Source organism: Taudactylus pleione, unplaced genomic scaffold (genome assembly GCF_031769625.1).
Source record: "Taudactylus pleione unplaced genomic scaffold, aTauple2 ptg000594l, whole genome shotgun sequence".
Classification (NCBI taxonomy): domain Eukaryota; kingdom Metazoa; phylum Chordata; class Amphibia; order Anura; family Myobatrachidae; genus Taudactylus; species Taudactylus pleione.
In genome coordinates, this window is record NW_028284996.1 from 674,398 (window position 1) to 692,872 (window position 18,475).

Below are 18,475 nucleotides of genomic sequence, written 5' to 3' on the forward strand. Positions count from 1 at the left end.
ATATCACCTGCTACATGCTATTATCTCCTATATCACCTGCTACATGCTATTATCTCCTATATCACCTGCTACACGCTATTATCTCCTATATCACCCGCTACATGCTATTATCTCCTATATCACCCGCTACACGCTATTATCTCCTATATCACCCGCTACACGCTATTATCTCCTATATCACCAGCTACACGCTATTATCTCCTCTATCACCTGCTACACGTTATTATCTCCTCTATCACCTGCTACACGCTATTAACTCCTCTATCACCTGCTACACGCTATTATCTCCTCTATCACCTGCTACACGCTATTATCTCCTCTATTACCCGCTACACGCTATTATCTCCTCTATCACCCGCTACACGCTATTATCTCCTATATCACCCGCTACAGGCTATTATCTCCTATATCACCCGCTACATGCTATTATCTCCTATATCACCTGCTACATGCTATTATCTGCTATATCACCTGCTACATGCTATTATCTCCTATATCACCTGCTACACGCTATTATCTCCTATATCACCTGCTACACGCTATTATCTCCTATATCACCTGCTACACGCTATTATCTCCTATATCACCTGCTACATGTTATTATCTCCTATATCACCTGCTACATGTTATTATCTCCTATATCACCCGCTACATGTTGTTATCTCCTATATCACCTGCTACACGCTATTATCTCCTATATCACCTGCTACACGATATTATCTCCTATATCACCTGCTACATGCTATTATCTCCTATATCACCTGCAACATGCTATTATCTCCTATATCACCCGCTACATGCTATTATCTCCTATATCACCTGCTACACGCTATTATCTCCTATATCACCTGCTACACGCTATTATCTCCTATATCACTATTATCTCCTATATCACCTGCTACACGCCATTATCTCCTATATCACCTGCTACATGCTATTATCTCCTATATCACCTGCAACATGCTATTATCTCCTATATCACCTGCTACACGCTATTATCTCCTAAATCACCTGCTACACGCTATTATCTCCTATATCACTATTATCTCCTATATCACCTGCTACACGCCATTATCTCCTATATCACCTGCTACATGCTATTATCTCCTATATCACCTGCAACATGCTATTATCTCCTATATCACCTGCTACACGCTATTATCTCCTATATCACCTGCTACACGTTATTATCGCCTATATCACCTGCTACACACTATTATCTCCTTTATCACCTGCTACACGCTATTATCTCCTCTATCAGCAGCTACATGCTATTATCTCCTATATCACCAGCTACACGCTATTATCTCCTATATCACCCGCTACACGCTATTATCTCCTATATCACCCGCTACATGCTATTATCTCCTATATCACCTGCTACATGCTATTATCTCCTATATCACCTGCTACACGCTATTATCTCCTATATCACTATTATCTCCTATATCACCTGCTACATGCTATTATCTCCTATATCACTATTATCTCCTATATCACCTGCTACACGCTATTATCTCCTATATCACCTGCTACATGCTATTATCTCCTATATCACCTGCTACACTGTATTATCTCCTATATCACCTGCTACATGCTATTATCTCCTATATCACCTGCAACATGCTATTATCTCCTATATCACCCGCTACATGCTATTATCTCCTATATCACCTGCTACACGCTATTATCTCCTATATCACCTGCTACTTGCTATTATCTCCTATATCACCTGCTACACGCTATTATCTCCTACATCACTATTATCTCCTATATCACCTGCTACACGCCATTATCTCCTATATCACCTGCTACATGCTATTATCTCCTATATCACCTGCAACATGCTATTATCTCCTATATCACCTGCTACACGCTATTATCTCCTATATCACCTGCTACACGCTATTATCTCCTATATCACCTGCTACACGTTATTATCGCCTATATCACCTGCTACACGCTATTATCTCCTTTATCACCTGCTACACGCTATTATCTCCTCTATCAGCAGCTACATGCTATTATCTCCTATATCACCAGCTACACGCTATTATCTCCTATATCACCCGCTACACGCTATTATCTCCTATATCACCCGCTACACGCTATTATCTCCTATATCACCCGCTACACGCTATTATCTCCTATATCACCCGCTACACGCTATTGTCTCCTATATCACACGCTACACGCTATTATCTCCTATATCACCCGGTACACGCTATTATCTCCTCTATCACCTGCTACACGCTATTATCTCCTCTATCACCTGCTACACGTTATTATCTCCTATATCACCTGCTTCATGCTATTATTTCCTATATTACCTGCTACACTCTATTATCTCCAATATCACCTGCTACACGCTATTATCTCCTATATCATCTGCTACACGCTATTATCTCCTATATCACCTGCTACATGCTATTATCTCCTATATCACCTGCTACATGCTATTATTTCCTATATCACCTGCTACACTCTATTATCTCCTATATCACCTGCTACACGCTATTATCTCCTCTATCACCTGCTACACGCTATTATCTCCTCTATCACCTGCTACACGCTATTATCTCCTATATCATCTGCTACACGCTATTATCTCCTATATCACCTGCTACACGCTATTATCTCCTATATCACCTGCTACACGCCATTATCTCCTATATCACCTGCTACATGCTATTATCTCCTATATCACCTACAACATGCTATTATCTCATATATCACCTGCTACATGCTATTATCTACTATATCACCTGCTACATGCTATTATCTCCTATATCACCTGCTACATGCTATTATCTCCTATATCACCCGCTACACGCTATTATCTCCTATATCACCCGCTACACGCTATTATCTCCTCTATCACCCGCTACACGCTATTATCTCCTCTATCACCTGCTACACGTTATTATCTCCTCTATCACCCGCTACACGCTATTATCTCCTCTATCACCCGCTACACGCTATTATCTCCTCTATCACCCGCTACACGCTATTATCTCCTCTATCACCCGCTACACGCTATTATCTCCTATATCACCCGCTACAGGCTATTATCTCCTATATCACCCGCTACATGCTATTATCTCCTATATCACCTGCTACATGCTATTATCTGCTATATCACCTGCTACATGCTATTGTCTCCTATATCACCTGCTACACGCTATTATCTCCTATATCACCTGCTACACGCTATTATCTCCTATATCACCTGCTACATGTTATTATCTCCTATATCACCCGCTACACGTTATTATCTCCTATATCACCCGCTACACGCTATTATCTCCTATATCACCTGCTACACGCTATTATCTCCTATATCACCTGCTACTTGCTATTATCTCCTATATCACCTGATACACGCTATTATCTCCTACATCACTATTATCTCCTATATCACCTGCTACACGCCATTATCTCCTATATCACCTGCTACATGCTATTATCTCCTATATCACCTGCAACATGCTATTATCTCCTATATCACCTGCTACACGCTATTATCTCCTATATCACCTGCTACACGCTATTATCTCCTATATCACCTGCTACACGTTATTATCGCCTATATCACCTGCTACACGCTATTATCTCCTTTATCACCTGCTACATGCTATTATCTCCTCTATCAGCAGCTACATGCTATTATCTCCTATATCACCCGCTACACGCTATTATCTCCTATATCACCCGCTACACGCTATTATCTCCTATATCACCCGCTACACGCTATTATCTCCTATATCACCCGCTACACGCTATTATCTCCTATATCACCCGCTACACGCTATTATCTCCTATATCACCCGCTACACGCTATTATCTCCTATATCACCCGCTACACGCTATTATCTCCTATATCACCTGCTACACGCTATTATCTCCTCTATCACCTGCTACACGTTATTATCTCCTCTATCAACTGCTACACGCTATTAACTCCTCTATCACCCGCTACACGCTATTATCTCCTCTATCACCCGCTACACGCTATTATCTCCTCTATCACCCGCTACACGCTATTATCTCCTCTATCACCCGCTACACGCTATTATCTCCTATATCACCCGCTACACGCTATTATCTGCTATATCACCCGCTACATGCTATTATCTGCTATATCACCCGCTACACGCTATTATCTCCTATATCACCCGCTACACGCTATTATCTCCTCTATCACCTGCTACACGCTATTATCTCCTATATCACCCGCTACACGCTATTATCTCCTATATCACCCGCTACACGCTAATATCTCCTATATCACCCGCTACACGCTATTATCTCCTATATCACCCGCTACACGCTATTATCTCCTATATCACATGCTACACGCTATTATCTCCTATATCACCTGCTACACGTTATTATCGCCTATATCACCTGCTACACGCTATTATCTCCTTTATCACCTGCTACACGCTATTATCTCCTCTATCACCAGCTACATGCTATTATCTCCTATATCACCAGCTACACGCTATTATCTCCTATATCGCCTGCTACACGCTATTATCTCCTATATCACCTGCTACACGTTATTATCGCCTATATCACCTGCTACACGCTATTATCGCCTTTATCACCTGCTACACGCTATTATCTCCTATATCACCAGATACACGCTATTATCTCCTATATCATCTGCTACAGGCTATTATCTCCTATATCACCTGCTACACTCTATTAACTCCTATATCACCTGCTACATGCTATTATTTCCTATATTACCTGCTACACTCTATTATCTCCAATATCACCTGCTACACGCTATTATCTCCTATATCATCTGCTACACGCTATTATCTCCTATATCACCTGCTACATGCTATTATCTCCTATATCACCTGCTACATGCTATTATTTTCTATATCACCTGCTACACTCTATTATCTCCTCTATCACCTGCTACACGCTATTATCTCCTCTATCACCTGCTACACGCTATTATCTCCTCTATCACCTGCTACAGGCTATTATCTCCTATATCATCTGCTACACGCTATTATCTCCTATATCACCTGCTACACGCTATTATCTCCTATATCACCTACAACATGCTATTATCTCATATATCACCTGCTACATGCTATTATCTCCTATATCACCTGCTACATGCTATTATCTCCTATATCACCTGCTACACGCTATTATCTCCTATATCACCTGCTACATGCTATTATCTCCTATATCACCCGCTACACGCTATTATCTCCTATATCACCCGCTACACGCTATTATCTCCTATATCACCCGCTACACGCTATTATCTCCTATATCACCAGCTACACGCTATTATCTCCTCTATCACCTGCTACACGTTATTATCTCCTCTATCACATGCTACACGCTATTAACTCCTCTATCACTTGCTACACGCTATTACCTCCTCTATCACCTGCTACACGCTATTATCTCCTCTATCACCCGCTACACGCTATTATCTCCTCTATCACCCGCTACACGCTATTATCTCCTATATCACCCGCTACAGGCTATTATCTCCTATATCACCCGCTACAGGCTATTATCTCCTATATCACCTGCTACATGCTATTATCTGCTATATCACCTGCTACATGCTATTGTCTCCTATATCACCTGCTACACGCTATTATCTCCTATATCACCTGCTACACGCTATTATCTCCTATATCACCTGCTACATGTTATTATCTCCTATATCACCCGCTACATGTTATTATCTCCTATATCACCCGCTACACGCTATTATCTCCTATATCACCTGCTACACGATATTATCTCCTATATCACCTGCTACATGCTATTATCTCCTATATCACCTGCTACACGTTATTATCTCTTATATCACCTGCTACACGCTAATATCTCCTCTATCACCTGCTACACGCTATTATCTTCTATATCATCTGCTACAGGCTATTATCTCCTATATCACTTGCACAATGCTATTATCTCCTATATCACCTGCTACATGCTATTATCTCCTATATCACCTGCAGCATGCTATTATCTCCTATATCACCTGCTACATGCTATTATCTCCTATATCACCTGCTACATGCTATTATCTCCTATATCACCTGCAACATGCTATTATCTCCTATATCACCTGCTACATGCTATTATCTCCTATATCACCCGCAACATGCTATTATCTCCTATAGCACCCGCTACATGCTATTATCTCCTATATCACCCGCTACACGCTATTATCTCCTATATCACCTGCTACAAGCTATTATCTCCTATATCACCTGCTACATGCTATTATCTCCTATGTCACCTGCTACACGCTATTATCTCCTATATCACTATTATCTCCTATATCACCTGCTACATGCTATTATCTCCTATATCACCTGCTACACGCTATTATCTCCTATATCACCTGCTAAACGCTATTATCTCCTATATCACCCGCTACACGCTATTATCTCCTATATCACCCGCTACATGCTATTATCTCCTATATCACCTGCTACATGCTATTATCTCCTATATCACCTGCAACATGCTATTATCTCCTATATCACCCGCTACATGCTATTATCTCCTATATCACCTGCTACATGCTATTATCTCCTATATCACCTGCTACACGCTATTATCTCCTATATCACTATTATCTCCTATATCACCTGCTACATGCTATTATCTCCTATATCACTATTATCTCCTATATCACCTGCTACACGCTATTATCTCCTATATCACCTGCTACATGCTATTATCTCCTATATCACCTGCTACATGGTATTATCTCCTATATCACCTGCTACATGCTATTATCTCCTATATCACCTGCTACATGCTATTATCTCCTATATCACCTGCAACATGCTATTATCTCCTATATCACCCGCTACATGCTATTATCTCCTATATCACCTGCTACACGCTATTATCTCCTATATCACCTGCTACTTGCTATTATCTTCTATATCACCTGCTACACGCTATTATCTCCTATATCACTATTATCTCCTATATCACCTGCTACACGCCATTATCTCCTATATCACCTGCTACATGCTATTTTCTCCTATATCACCTGCAACATGCTATTATCTCCTATATCACCTGCTACACGCTATTCTCTCCTATATCACCTGCTACACGCTATTATCTCCTATATCACCTGCTACACGCTATTATCTCCTATATCACCCGCTACACGCTATTGTCTCCTATATCACCCGCTACACGCTATTATCTCCTATATCACCCGCTACACGCTATTATCTCCTATATCACCCGCTACACGTTATTATCTCCTATATCACCCGCTACACGTTATTATCTCCTATATCACCTGCTACACGCTATTATCTCCTCTATCACCTGCTACACGCTATTATCTTCTATATCATCTGCTACAGGCTATTATCTCCTATATCACCTGCTACACGCTATTATCTCCTATATAACCTGCTATATGCTATTATTTCCTATATCACCTGCTACACTCTATTATCTCCAATATCACCTGCTACACGCTATTATCTCCTATATCATCTGCTACACGCTATTATCTCCTATATCTCCTGCTACATGCTATTATCTCCTATATCACCTGCTACATGCTATTATCTCCTATATCACCTGCTACATGCTATTATCTCCTATATCACCTGCAACATGCTATTATCTCCTATATCACCTGCTTCATGCTATTATCTCCTATATCACCCGCAACATGCTATTATCTCCTATATCACCCGCTACACGCTATTATCTCCTATATCACCTGCTACAAGCTATTATCTCCTATATCACCTGCTACATGATATTATCTCCTATGTCACCTGCTACACGCTATTATCTCCTATATCACTATTATCTCCTATATCACCTGCTACATGCTATTATCTCCTATATCACCTGCTACACGCTATTATCTCCTATATCACCTGCTAAACGCTATTATCTCCTATATCACCCGCTACACGCTATTATCTCCTATATCACCTGCTACATGCTATTATCTCCTATATCACCTGCAACATGCTATTATCTCCTATATCACCCGCTACATGCTATTATCTCCTATATCACCTGCTACATGCTATTATCTCCTATATCACCTGCTACACGCTATTATCTCCTATATCACTATTATCTCCTATATCACCTGCTACATGCTATTATCTCCTATATCACTATTATCTCCTATATCACCTGCTACATGCTATTATCTCCTATATCACCTGCTACACGGTATTATCTCCTATATCACCTGCTACACGCTATTATCTCCTATATCACCTGCTAAACGCTATTATCTCCTATATCACCCGCTACACGCTATTATATACTATATCACCCGCTACATGCTATTATCTCCTATAACACCTGCAACATGCTATTATCTCCTATATCACCCGCTACATGCTATTATCTCCTATATCACCTGCTACACGATATTATCTCCTATATCACCTGCTACTTGCTATTATCTCCTATATCACCTGCTACACGCTATTATCTCCTATATCACTATTATCTCCTATATCACCTGCTACACGCCATTATCTCCTATATCACCTGCTACATGCTATTATCTCCTATATCACCTACAACATGCTATTATCTCCTATATCACCTGCTACACGCTATTATCTCCTATATCACCTGCTACACGCTATTATCTCCTATATCACCTGCTACACGCTATTATCTCTTATATCACCTGCTACACGCTATTATCTCCTATATCACCCGCTACACGCTATTATCTCCTATATCACCCGCTACACGCTATTATCTCCTATATCACCCGCTACACGCTATTATCTCCTATATCACCCGCTACACGTTATTATCTCCTATATCACCCGCTACACATTATAATCTCCTATATCACCTGCTACACGCTATTATCTCCTCTATCACCTGCTACACGCTATTATCTTCTATATCATCTGCTACAGGCTATTATCTCCTATATCACCTGCTACACGCTATTATCTCCTATATCACCTGCTACATGCTATTATTTCCTATATCACCTGCTACACTCTATTATCTCCAATATCACCTGCTACACGCTATTATCTCCTATATCATCTGCTACACGCTATTATCTCCTATATCACCTGCTACATGCTATTATCTCCTACATCACCTGCTACATGCTATTATTTCCAATATCACCTGCTACACTCTATTATCTCCTATATCACCTGCTACACGCTATTATCTCCTCTATCACCTGCTACACGCTATTATCTCCTCTATCACCTGCTACACGCTATTATCTCCTATATCACCTGCTACACGCTATTATCTCCTATATCACCTGCTACACGCCATTATCTCCTATATCACCTGCTACATGCTATTATCTCCTATATCACCAGAAACATGCTATTATCTCCTATATCACCTGCTACATGTTATTATCTCCTATATCACCAGCTACACGCTATTATCTCCTATATCACCTGCTACACGCTATTATCTCCTATATCACCCGCTACATGCTATTATCTCCTATATCACCCGCTACATGCTATTATCTCCTATATCACCCGCTACACGCTATTATCTCCTCTATCACCCGCTACACGCTATTATCTCCTCTATCACCCGCTACACGCTATTATCTCCTCTATCACCTGCTACTCGCTATTATCTCCTCTATCACCTGCTACACGTTATTATCTCCTCTATCACCCGCTACACGCTATTATCTCCTATATCACCCGCTACACGCTATTATCTCCTATATCACCCGCTACACGCTATTATCTCTTATATCACCCGCTACACGCTATTATCTCCTATATCACCCGCTACACGCTATTATCTCCTATATCACCCGCTACACGCTATTATCTCCTATATCACCCGCTACACGCTATTATCTCCTCTATCACCTGCTACACGCTATTATCTCCTCTATCACCTGCTACACGTTATTATCTCCTCTATCAACTGCTACACGCTATTAACTCCTCTATCACCCGCTACACGCTATTATCTCCTCTATCACCCGCTACACGCTATTATCTACTCTATCACCCGCTACACGCTATTATCTCCTATATCACCCGCTACACGCTATTATCTCCTATATCACCCGCTACACGCTATTATCTGCTATATCACCCGCTACACGCTATTATCTGCTATATCACCCGCTACACGCTATTATCTCCTATATCACCTGCTACACGCTATTATCTCCTATATCACCCGCTACACGCTATTATCTGCTATATCACCCGCTACACGCTATTATCTCCTATATCACCCGCTACACGCTATTATCTCCTATATCACCTGCTACACGTTATTATCTCCTCTATCACCTGCTACACGCTATTATCTCCTCTATCACCCGCTACACGCTATTATCTCCTATATCACCCGCTACACGCTATTATCTGCTATATCACCCGCTACACGCTATTATCTGCTATATCACCCGCTACACGCTATTATCTCCTATATCACCTGCTACACGCTATTATCTCCTATATCACCCGCTACACGCTAATATCTCCTATATCACCCGCTACACGCTATTATCTCCTATATCACCCGCTACACGCTATTATCTCCTCTATCACCTGCTACACGTTATTATCTCCTCTATCACCTGCTACACGCTATTATCTCCTCTATCACCCGCTACACGCTATTATCTCCTATATCACCCGCTACACGCTATTATCTCCTATATCACCCGCTACACGCTATTATCTCCTATATCACCCGTTACACGCTATTATCTCCTATATCACCCGCTACACGTTATTATCTCCTATATCACCCGCTACACGTTATTATCTCCTATATCACCTGCTACACGTTATTATCTCCTCTATCACCTGCTACACGCTATTATCTCCTCTATCACCTGCTACACGCTATTATCTCCTCTATCACCTGCTACATGCTATTATCTCCTATATCACCTGCTACATGCTATTATCTCCTATATCACCTGCAACATGCTATTATCTCCTATATCACCTGCTACATGCTATTATCTCCTATATCACCAGAAACATGCTATTATCTCCTATATCACCTGCTACATGTTATTATCTCCTATATCACCAGCTACACGCTATTATCTCCTATATCACCTGCTACACGCTATTATCTCCTATATCACCCGCTACATGCTATTATCTCCTATATCACCCGCTACATGCTATTATCTCCTATATCACCCGCTACACGCTATTATCTCCTCTATCACCCGCTACACGCTATTATCTCCTCTATCACCCGCTACACGCTATTATCTCCTCTATCACCTGCTACTCGCTATTATCTCCTCTATCACCTGCTACACGTTATTATCTCCTCTATCACCCGCTACACGCTATTATCTCCTATATCACCCGCTACACGCTATTATCTCCTATATCACCCGCTACACGCTATTATCTCTTATATCACCCGCTACACGCTATTATCTCCTATATCACCCGCTACACGCTATTATCTCCTATATCACCCGCTACACGCTATTATCTCCTATATCACCCGCTACACGCTATTATCTCCTCTATCACCTGCTACACGCTATTATCTCCTCTATCACCTGCTACACGTTATTATCTCCTCTATCAACTGCTACACGCTATTAACTCCTCTATCACCCGCTACACGCTATTATCTCCTCTATCACCCGCTACACGCTATTATCTACTCTATCACCCGCTACACGCTATTATCTCCTATATCACCCGCTACACGCTATTATCTCCTATATCACCCGCTACACGCTATTATCTGCTATATCACCCGCTACACGCTATTATCTGCTATATCACCCGCTACACGCTATTATCTCCTATATCACCTGCTACACGCTATTATCTCCTATATCACCCGCTACACGCTATTATCTGCTATATCACCCGCTACACGCTATTATCTCCTATATCACCCGCTACACGCTATTATCTCCTATATCACCTGCTACACGTTATTATCTCCTCTATCACCCGCTACACGCTATTATCTCCTCTATCACCCGCTACACGCTATTATCTCCTATATCACCCGCTACACGCTATTATCTGCTATATCACCCGCTACACGCTATTATCTGCTATATCACCCGCTACACGCTATTATCTCCTATATCACCTGCTACACGCTATTATCTCCTATATCACCCGCTACACGCTAATATCTCCTATATCACCCGCTACACGCTATTATCTCCTATATCACCCGCTACACGCTATTATCTCCTCTATCACCTGCTACACGTTATTATCTCCTCTATCACCTGCTACACGCTATTATCTCCTCTATCACCCGCTACACGCTATTATCTCCTATATCACCCGCTACACGCTATTATCTCCTATATCACCCGCTACACGCTATTATCTCCTATATCACCCGTTACACGCTATTATCTCCTATATCACCCGCTACACGTTATTATCTCCTATATCACCCGCTACACGTTATTATCTCCTATATCACCTGCTACACGTTATTATCTCCTCTATCACCTGCTACACGCTATTATCTCCTCTATCACCTGCTACACGCTATTATCTCCTCTATCACCTGCTACACGCTATTATCTCCTATATCACCTGCTACAGGCTATTATTTCCTATATCACCTGCTACACTCTATTATCTCCTATATCACCTGCTACACGCTATTATCTCCTATATCACTTGCTACATGCTATTATCTCCTATATCACCTGCTACAGGCTATTATTTCCTATATCACCTGCTACACTCTATTATCTCCTATATCACCTGCTACACGCTATTATCTCCTATATCACTTGCTACATGCTATTATCTCCTATATCACCTGCTACATGCTATTATCTCCTATATCACCTGCAACATGCTATTATCTCCTATATCACCTGCTACATGCTATTATCTCCTATATCACCTGCAGCATGCTATTATCTCCTATATCACCTGCTGCATGCTATTATCTCCTATATCACCTGCTGCATGCTATTATCTCCTATATCACCTGCTACATGCTATTATCTCCTATATCACCTGCTACACGCTATTATCTCCAATATCACTATTATCTCCTATATCACCTGCTACATGCTATTATCTCCTATATCACTATTATCTCCTATATCACCTGCTACACACTATTATCTCCTATATCACCTGCTACATGCTATTATCTCCTATATCACCTGCTACTTGCTATTATCTCCTATATCACCTGCTACACGCTATTATCTCCTATATCACTATTATCTCCTATATCACCTGCTACATGCTATTATCTCCTATATCACTATTATCTCCTATATCACCTGCTACACGCTATTATCTCCTATATCACCTGTTACATGCTATTATCTCCTATATCACCTGCTACATGCTATTATCTCCTATATCACCTGCTACATGCTATTATCTCCTATATCACCTGCTACATGCTATTATCTCCTATATCACTATTATCTCCTATATCACCTGCTACACGCTATTATCTCCTATATCACCTGCTACATGCTATTATCTCCTATATCACCTGCTACATGCTATTATCTTCTATATCACCTGCAACATGCTATTATCTCCTATATCACCTGCAGCATGCTATTATCTCCTATATCACCTGCTACATGCTATTATCTCCTATATCACCCGCTACACGCTATTATCTCCTATATCACCCGCTACATGCTATTATCTCCTATATCACCCGCTACACGCTATTATCTCCTATATCACCTGCTACACGCTATTATCTCCTATATCACCCGCTACACGCCATTATCTACTATATCACCCGCAACACGCTATTGTCTCCTATATCAACCGCTACACGCTATTATCTCCGATATCACCCGCAACACGCCATTATCTCCTATATCACCCGCTACACGCCATTATCTCCTATATCACCCGCTACACGCTATTATCTCCTATATCACCCGCTACACGCTACTATCTCCTATATCACCCGCTACACGCTATTATCTCCTATATCACCCGCTACACGTTATTATCTCCTATATCAGCTGCTACACGGTATTATCTCCTATATCACCTGCTACACGCTCTTATCTCCTATATCACCTGCTACACGCTATTATCTCCTATATCACCTGCTACACGCTATTATCTCCTATATCACCTGGTACACGCTCTTATCTCCTATATCACCTGCTACACGCTATTATCTCCTATATCACCTGCTACACGCTATTATCTCCTATATCACCGGCTACACGCTATTATCTCCTATATCACCGGCTACACGCCGTTATCTCCTATATCACCTGCTACATGTTATTATCTCCTCTATCACCTGCTACACGCTATTATCTCCTCTATCACCCGCTACACGCTATTATCTCCTATATCACCCGCTACACGCTATTATCTCCTATATCACCCGCTACACGCTATTATCTCCTATATCACCTGCTACATGCTATTATCTCCTATATCACCTGCTACACGCTATTATTTCCTATATCACCTGCTACATGCTATTATCTCCTATATCACCTGCTACATGCTATTATCTCCTATATCACCTGCTACACGCTATTATTTCCTATATCACCTGCTACATGCTATTATCTCCTATATGACCTGCTACATGCTATTATCTCCTATATCACCTGCTACACGCTATTATCTCCTATATCACTATTATCTCCTATATCACCTGCTACATGCTATTATCTCCTATATCACTATTATCTCCTATATCACCTGCTACACGCTATTATCTCCTATATCACCTGCTACATGCTATTATCTCCTATATCACCTGCTACTTGCTATTATCTCCTATATCACCTGCTACACGCTATTATCTCCTATATCACTATTATCTCCTATATCACCTGCTACATGCTATTATCTCCTATATCACTATTATCTCCTATATCACCTGCTACACGCTATTATCTCCTATATTACCTGCTACATGCTATTATCTCCTATATCACCTGCTACATGCTATTATCTCCTATATCACCTGCTACATGCTATTATCTCCTATATCACCTGCTACATGCTATTATCTCCTATATCACTATTATCTCCTATATCACCTGCTACACGCTATTATCTCCTATATCACCTGCTACATGCTATTATCTCCTATATCACCTGCTACATGCTATTATCTCCTATATCACCTGCAACATGCTATTATCTCCTATATCACCTGCAGCATGCTATTATCTCCTATATCACCTGCTACATGCTATTATCTCCTATATCACCTGCAACATGCTATTATCTCCTATATCACCTGCAACATGCTATTATCTCCTATATCACCCGCTACATGCTATTGTCTCCTATATCACCCGCTACACGCTATTATCTCCTATATCACCCGCTACATGCTATTATCTCCTATATCACCCGCTACACGCTATTATCTCCTATATCACCCGCTACACGCTATTATCTCCTATATCACCCGCAACACGCTATTATCTCCTATATCACCCGCAACACGCTATTGTCTCCTATATCAACTGCTACACGCTATTATCTCCGATATCACCCGCAACACGCCATTATCTCCTATATCACCCGCTACACGCCATTATCTCCTATATCACCCGCTACACGCTATTATCTCCTATATCACCCGCTACACGCTACTATCTCCTATATCACCCGCTACACGCTATTATCTCCTATATCACCCGCTACACGTTATTATCTCCTATATCACCCGCTACACGGTATTATCTCCTATATCACCTGCTACACGCTCTTATCTCCTATATCACCTGCTACACGCTATTATCTCCTATATCACCTGCTACACGCTATTATCTCCTATATCACCTGGTACACGCTCTTATCTCCTATCTCACCTGCTACACGCTATTATCTCCTATATCACCTGCTACACGCCATTATCTCCTATATCACCGGCTACACGCCATTATCTCCTATATCACCGGCTACACGCCGTTATCTCCTATATCACCTGCTACACGCCGTTATCTCCTATATCACCTGCTACACGCCGTTATCTCCTATATCACCGGCTACACGCCATTATCTCCTATATCACCGGCTACACGCCGTTATCTCCTATATCACCTGCTACACGCCGTTATCTCCTATATCACCTGCTACACGCCGTTATCTCCTATATCACCTGCTACATGCTGTTATCTCCTATATCACCTGCTACATGTTATTATCTCCTATATCACCTGCTACACGCTATTATCTCCTATATCACCCGCTACACGCTATTATCTCCTATATCACCCGCTACACGCTATTATCTCCTCTATCACCGGCTACACGCTATTATCTCCTCTATCACCCGCTACACGCTATTATCTCCTCTATCACCTGCTACACGTTATTATCTCCTCTATCACCTGCTACACGCTATTATCTCCTCTATCACCCGCTACACGCTATTATCTCCTATATCACCCGCTACACGCTATTATCTCCTATATCACCCGCTACACGCTATTATCTCCTATATCACCCGCTACACGCTATTATCTCCTATATCACCTGCTACACGCTATTATCTCCTATATCACCCGCTACATGCTATTATCTCCTATGTCACCCGCAACATGCTATTATCTCCTATAGCACCCGCTACATGCTATTATCTCCTATATCACCCGCTACACGCTATTATCTCCTATATCACCTGCTACAAGCTATTATCTCCTATATCACCTGCTACATGCTATTATCTCCTATATCTCCTGCAACATGCTATTATCTCCTATATCACCTGCAACATGCTATTATCTCCTATATCACCCGCTACATGCTATTATCTCCTATATCACCCGCTACACGCTATTATCTCCTATATCACCCGCTACATGCTATTATCTCCTATATCACCCGCTACACGCTACTATCTCCTATATCACCCGCTACACGTTATTATCTCCTATATCACCTGCTACACGGTATTATCTCCTATATCACCTGCTACACGCTCTTATCTCCTATATCACCTGCTACACGCTATTATCTCCTATATCACCTGCTACACGCTATTATCTCCTATATCACCTGGTACACGCTCTTATCTCCTATATCACCTGCTACACGCTATTATCTACTTTATCACCTGCTACAAGCTATTATCTCCTATATCACATGCTACATGCTATTATCTCCTATATCACCTGCTACACGCTATTATCTCCTATATCACTATTATCTCCTATATCACCTGCTACATGCTATTATCTCCTATATCACCTGCTACATGCTATTATCTCCTATATCACCTGCTACACGCTATTATTTCCTATATCACCTGCTACATGCTATTATCTCCTATATCACCTGCTACATGCTATTATCTCCTATATCACCTGCTACACGCTATTATTTCCTATATCACCTGCTACATGCTATTATCTCCTATATGACCTGCTACATGCTATTATCTCATATATCACCTGCTACACGCTATTATCTCCTATGTCACTATTATCTCCTATATCACCTGCTACATGCTATTATCTCCTATATCACTATTATCTCCTATATCACCTGCTACATGCTATTATCTCCTATATCACCTGCTACACGCTATTATTTCCTATATCACCTGCTACATGCTATTATCTCCTGTATCACCTGCTACATGCTATTATCTCCTATATCACCTGCTACACGCTATTATTTCCTATATCACCTGCTACATGCTATTATCTCCTATATGACCTGCTACATGCTATTATCTCATATATCACCTGCTACACGCTATTATCTCCTATATCACTATTATCTCCTATATCACCTGCTACATGCTATTATCTCATATATCACCTGCTACACGCTATTATCTCCTATATCACCTGCTACATGCTATTATCTCCTATATCACCTGCTACACGCTATTTTCTCCTATATCACCTGCTACACGCTATTATCTCCTATATCACCTGCTACACGCTATTATCTCCTATATCACCTGCTACATGCTATTATCTCCTATATCAACTGCTACATGCTATTATCTCCTATATCACCTGCTACATGCTATTATCTCCTATATCACCTGCTACACGCTATTATCTCCTATATCACCTGCTACATGCTATTATCTCCTATATCACCTGCAACATGCTATTATCTCCTATATCACCTGCTACATGCTATTATCTCCTATATCACCAGCAACATGCTATTATCTCCTATATCACCCGCTACATGCTATTATCTCCTATATCACCCGCTACACGCTATTATCTCCTATATCACCTGCTACACGCTATTATCTCCTATATCACCTGCTACTTGCTATTATCTTCTATATCACCTGCTACACGCTATTATCTCCTATATCACTATTATCTCCTATATCACCTGCTACATGCTATTATCTCCTATATCACTATTATCTCCTATATCACCTGCTACACGCTATTATCTCCTATATCACCTGCTACATGCTATTATCTCCTATATCACCTGCTACATGCTATTATCTCCTATATCACCTGCTA